A 6,278-nucleotide genomic window follows, 5' to 3' on the forward strand; every position below is an offset into this window, starting at 1 on the left:
GTTGTTTTTCTTTGATTTCTTTAAATGTTTAAGTGATTGCTGATCTAGAATTATTATTATTATTATTATCTGATTTAGAATTTTTTTTTTTTTTTACCACATTTCTTAAAGATGATGATTCCCCAGTATCCTCCCAATTATGTGATGGACAGTTCTTAACCCAATTTTGGTAGTTTCTGCGATCTACATAAAAGTTATCTCTGCCTGATGTATGCGAATGTGTTCACCCTTTATAACCAGACTAAGATCTTTTTCACAACAGTGGGATGTGTCTCTTTACATGATTGTTGAAAAAATAAAAAGTCACTGAAAGCATCAGTTGGGATAAAATAACTTGTTGGAAACGGAAAGATAATCAACTATACAGTAATTAGGCAATGGTAATAGTAATTTGTTTACTTAGTTCCAGGTGGCTAATCTTTGTTTGGCCAGACAGTGTATAAGAATTATTTTATCCACCCATGTAACTTCAGTCTGTTCACTTTTACAAACATGATCTGTTTCAGTTACATGTAAATAAACACATTAGCATCAGGATCATAGACTGTAAACCGACCTGAAGATAATATCCAATAGTTTGTCATCAGTAATACATCGAACAGGAACAAGTTAACATAGAAAGCTTGACATTTTATGGGGGCTATCTTCATGTTAATTATCTGAAACCCTACAATTCCACTTTAAATCCTGCTCTTAGAAAACTTATCAAACACTCGTTTGAATTCTTTTGTGCTGCTTTTGTTTAGTCATCACTCATATATCCACACTCTCTCTCTACAAGCAAAGAGGAACAGCAGCAGGGGAGAATTCCCTTGTTGCTGGAGGTGATGGCACAGAGCAGCCCAGACAACACACCAATCACGGGTAGACAATGACCGATCCTCCTGGCTGCCTCACAGAACATCGGTCAAATGGAGCTTTGTTGATGCTGCATTCCACTGTGTTTTCCTCCTATTTATACTCCTTAATCAAACAAAGTTAATTGCATTTATATTAGCTGTGGCACTTTCACTTTCTTTCATGCTGTTATATTTTGCTGCTGTTTATTTTTCATCCTCATCTCTAATTGTAGCTCGTCATTGTTTACAGTCACAGCAGAAGAAAAGGTTTGCATTTGCTTCTAGTCGTTTTCAACATGAAGGTTTTTGATTTGTACTGCAGTCCACTGTGCTGGATTTGTCACAGTATTTCAGTATTTTAATTAAGCTGAAGGAGACATGCAGAAAGACAGCGAGACAATGACTGATCTCCAGGCTGCCGTATAGAACGTTAGTCAGACACAGCTTTGTTGGCTCTGCATGCCTTTGCATTGTCCTCCTGTCTGCAACTTTTTGAATGAATTAATGTCAATAATATCTTTGTCATTTACACACTTAATATTATCATTTCTATATGATTTATTATTCTAATTTATTACTTTAGCTAAGCAATCATCTTGTCTGGATTCATGGTAAATAATACATCATAAATAGTACAACATTTTTCAATGTTTTATTACTTCATCACTTTTAATATGCCTTTAGACTTAGATGTGCATAATTTCTTTGAAAAATATGGAGTCAAGGACTGTGTTAAGGTACCTGCTGTTGTATATTTTTGTTAGTTATTTATCTTGGTTTAATTTTAAGGTTTTTTTGAGGCATCATAACCGTTTTACATTTGCTTGCAGCTGCATTTAAGACATAAGCTTGAGATAATTCTCTCAGATACACTTGAGCTTCATTTGGCAAATGCATTTAAAAAGTTTACAAAACTTTTTGAGTATTTGAAAACTTTTTTTGAGGAAAAAATACTCTGAACAGGAAAAGAAAAAAATCAAAACCGTTAAGCTGTTTTTTTCTTTGACAGATTACTTTTGATAACTCTGATGAAGTGTGTTTAGTGTGTGTGTGTGTGTGTTGGGTGTGTGCATGTCCGTGTGTGTGTCTTGGCCTCTCCATTCTGTGAAGTGGTAGGGAAGATGAAGCGACTGAGATGGGAATGTCAGCAGAGGATCAGCACCCCTGCTGGTGGACACCAGTTGGGGGTCGGATCCTCTGTGTGTGTGTTTGATGAAGCTTATGTGTGTATTCTTACGTGTGTGTGCATCATAAATATGTTTGTGTCTGTATAAATGTTAGAGGCCAGAGTCTGGGCCTTTTCGGGGGGAAGGGAGGTTAGTGCGGTGACAGCCTCAGCTGTGTTGAACTGTGGGAGAAAAAGAGCTGACGCGACGGGAGCTGATGTCTGACATGACCTCTCTCAGTAGGCACGCTGCAGGGAGCTGGGAGCTGCCACTGATTGTGTCCGCTTGTGTCTCTCTGTCTTAAAGTGAGAGAAATTTGGTTGGAAAGTGAAGAACGAAAACAGCAGCTATATAAAAGAAGTACTTTTCTTTCACTGTCCACACGGTTTCTCTCAAGATAGACTTATTCTTTGGGAAATGCTAGCTTGATATACAAGGGTCTGGACATGTCCTGCTGTGTAACTGTATCTCCTCTGGTTCCTTCCTACCTCAGCTTTCCTTTTTCTCTCTGCATATTGTATACCTGCCTTGACCTTCACTCTGGTGTCACCAAGCTCCCTTCTTCTTGCATCCCTTCCTTGCTCTGTCTTCCCTGTTGTGTGTCAACCTGCTTTGCTCCTCACAGTTTTCACGTGTCATCTCTATTTTGGATCATCCCTCTAATCTTTCGTTGCTCATTCTGGTCCGTATCCCCAGTCCAACAAGCACACACAGAAACACACTAACACTCACACACCTATGTTCCTTTCTATTCACAGTCTCCCCTCTCTGGGTCCAGTGCTTTGCCATCAGTCTGATAAGTGCCAACAAAGCCCCCACTGTCTAATGTGACCCTCTATTCTTCCCCCAATCTACTCTCTCTCCTTCTCCCTCCATCCTGGAGCAGCCAAGCGTGAGGGAAAGAGGAGGGGAGATTTATCTTATGCATACACCCCAACTTGTTTTACTCTTACCCCCTCTTTTTTCCAGTCTTCTGCCCCTTTGTACTTTTTGTTTGTTAAGTAGTTTATGAACCAGTCACATTCTCTTTCTCTTTTCTCCTCCTATAACTTGTTTGGACCCTTTGCCCTATTTGCTCTCACAATGAATGCTGATGAATCTCGTATCAAACATTGAAAGACAAATTAACATTTAGCAAGCAAAGACTCTTCCTCAGGAGCTGGTGTGTCTTCTTTTCATAGACATGTATGCCTGCTTGTACTTTCTTCATGCCTTATTAATCCTTCTATTATTTTGAAATTCCCATTTCAAATGTTTAGACTAGTTTAACTGTTTTAGGGACAACATGTATTTAAGGATCAAAACTAAGAGATATTAAGTCAACATGAGCTTGCATAATAGCAGTACTTCTATCTTCTAGTTGGAATAACTGCCTTTGTTAGACTGAAGACCAAAAGACTATTTTAAAACATTAAAAGGTTGAACTAAGTACATCTTTTGCTGTACAAGTGAATTAATCTGGGAATAGCACAAGCAAATACACACAGAGACATTCTTAGTTAATTAACAGGTTAATATACGGTCATAGTATATCTCATAACTAATCACAATCCTGTTGAGCATCTTATGTTACATAAAACTCATAAAACAAAAGAAGAAAAGATATTGCCATCGGATAGGTAGTATATGCATTTAAAATGGAAACATAAATGTTATCCTAAATGTCCACAATGTCGGTCACAATGAAAGCTGCGTGGTGAGACAGGGAAACAGAAATATATTAAAAAAAAAAAAAAAATCAAATTTTCACAAAACTTTTCCTCAAATAAATTCCAAATATTTCTCGTTTCAATATGCACATTAACTCCCAGAAAAATCTGGGAGTTAATGTTTTTCCCCTTAATGACAGTTAAGGGGAAAAACAGTTTGACCCTCTTGCATAGCTGGAGAAGTAGATGTGAGAATCACTTTCAGAAAGGGGCAATTAAAAGTTGTTTTTTAAGTTCTGTATATCAGTGTTCTTTTGTCTGACACTTTAACAATCACCAAAATACAAATCTGAAACACAAACAACAAGAAGATATCTGACAGTGCACTACAAACAAAGAACATGTTCAGTTTCCAGGGAAACACATTTCCATTAAAGGCTTCTGGAAACCAGAATCATCTCAACGTAAGCCCAGTCAGTGGAGAATGCCACTTTTCTTACAGAATGAGACATAACAGAAAACTTCGTATTTATACTTATGAAGAAAGCATTTGTATAATTATTATAATTTTTTATTTTATTTTAATGCCATTCAACATAAGTATTTAAGTAGGCAGTTCAAAACCAGAAGTTCATGTTTCCAACACATTCCCTATGTTCCAGCAGAGGTGAGGATAATACTTTCTGGTAGACTGGCGAGCTGTCCAGGGTGTACCATGCCTTTAGCCCAAAGACCACTGGGATAGGCTCCAGCTACCCTGCGACCCATCACTGGATTAAGCATTTAGGATAATGAATGAATGAATGAATGAATGGTACTTGCCTAAATATCTTTATTACCAGTCTATTACCCCTTCATTCTTTAATTAGGCTATAATGTAAAATGTTACAATGAGTTTCTAAAGCGGACTGCCTTCCAGATTTTATCCTGCAGAAAATTAGGTCTATAAATGTCTATAAAGACTGCAGTATAAATTTCCTTTATAGGCACATTAAGTTGGGAATTCAGATTAAACCATGTGCTTGAATTACTCATTTCATCTGTGTCATTTCTCTCCCACACTTCTCATTTCTCTCCCACACTTCCACCATTCTTGTCAATCAGCAAGCTAGTCAGTCACTCAGCCTGTCTGCCAACCACCACTCAGAAAGTCAGAGTTGTACTAATGACTCTCGTTAGCCACTTAACTGCTTACCCTGCTCTCCCTCTTTCCAAGTATGAATAGAATGACTCTTATGGTGCTTGTTTGCCACTCCACCGCTCCCCCTTATCCTCATATGGCTTTATCTCAGCTGATCAGTGTGTCTACAGATGAGTCTCTGTGTGACTGTTCCATATCCTCTTCCTTGAGCTTTTATCAGTCCTGATCAGTGTATCTAGGGTTCTCTCTGTCTGAGAAAGGTCATGTTTTCATTCAGCCCCAATCGGCTTGCTGACCGATAAGACAATTTGTAAGGTTGAAATCAGAGAGGACTTTTTTTTTGTGATCAGGAGAAAACAGATGGAAGAAGGAGCCCCTACTAATGTATTTCAAGAATTTGTTTGGCATCTATATATGACTCAAAATATTTTAAAACTGACATACTGAGACAGTTTGTAAATTTTTTGCAAGTCTAAATGGGCTATAAACCTCACAACAACCAAAAATGTTGATGTCTACAATTGATGGGCATGTTTTGGACTTGAAGTTCTTTGGAAAAACTAGTGTATTGTTTGAGGATTATTTCACTTGACGTTTAACTTACTACTCAACCCTCCATCAGTTAATAGGTTGTCCAGTTATAGCTCAGCTTTACATTTTTTCACATCTCAAGCAAATGTGGCAGTGAAAATGGGACTTTGCAAATCAGACTTAGATTTTTATTTTCTCTTTTCTGAAAGCTTAAGATAAGACATCAGCCATAGACATGAGACATAAACAGCTGACAATGAAAAAGCCAGGGTTTCTTTCAGATATTATCCTTAAAAAAATAAGTCTGAAAAAGTCTCAAATTAGTCATTTTTACTCTCTGATGATTTAAAAATTAAATACATGGCAAAAAGTGCTTCTTTTCAGCCAGCTTCTTCTGGACCTTCTCATCAGCATTCACTGCCCTTCTCACACTAGTGCTCTCAAATATAATCATCTTCTCTGCAGTCTCACATAAAGCCTCCAACAGCCCAGCCAAGGCTCCCTAATCGACATGTTATTGCCCACAATCACATTTACTGCACAGAGGCAAATCTGCACAGATGTGATTGTGTCGGTTGCTAATCCAATCCGCCCTCCCTCATTTTTTCTTTCACTCGGCATCTTTCATCTTCGAAAGCAAGTTGACAGTGTTTTAATTTTCATTCTTAGGTTACTCTCCATCAATTTACCTCACAGTATGTGGAGGTGTTTATGGACTGGGACACATGTAGGTGCTGGTTATTGTACAAACTCTTATTTCTCTCCTGAGGGAAAACAAAATGCAGGCTTTTTGGTTTAGATGTCATTTAAACCAAAGCTCTCTGTTATTGTTTATTCAGAGGTGTAGTGTCTATTAGATCAGACTGTGAAGATTTGTTCCAGCTTGGTGGTTGTGTGCTGATTATTTGACACTGATAACCTGTTTTGTTCAGTGGGGTCAGTGTTGTGATTT

Source organism: Telmatherina bonti (genome assembly GCF_933228915.1).
Source record: "Telmatherina bonti genome assembly, chromosome: 13".
Classification (NCBI taxonomy): domain Eukaryota; kingdom Metazoa; phylum Chordata; class Actinopteri; order Atheriniformes; family Telmatherinidae; genus Telmatherina; species Telmatherina bonti.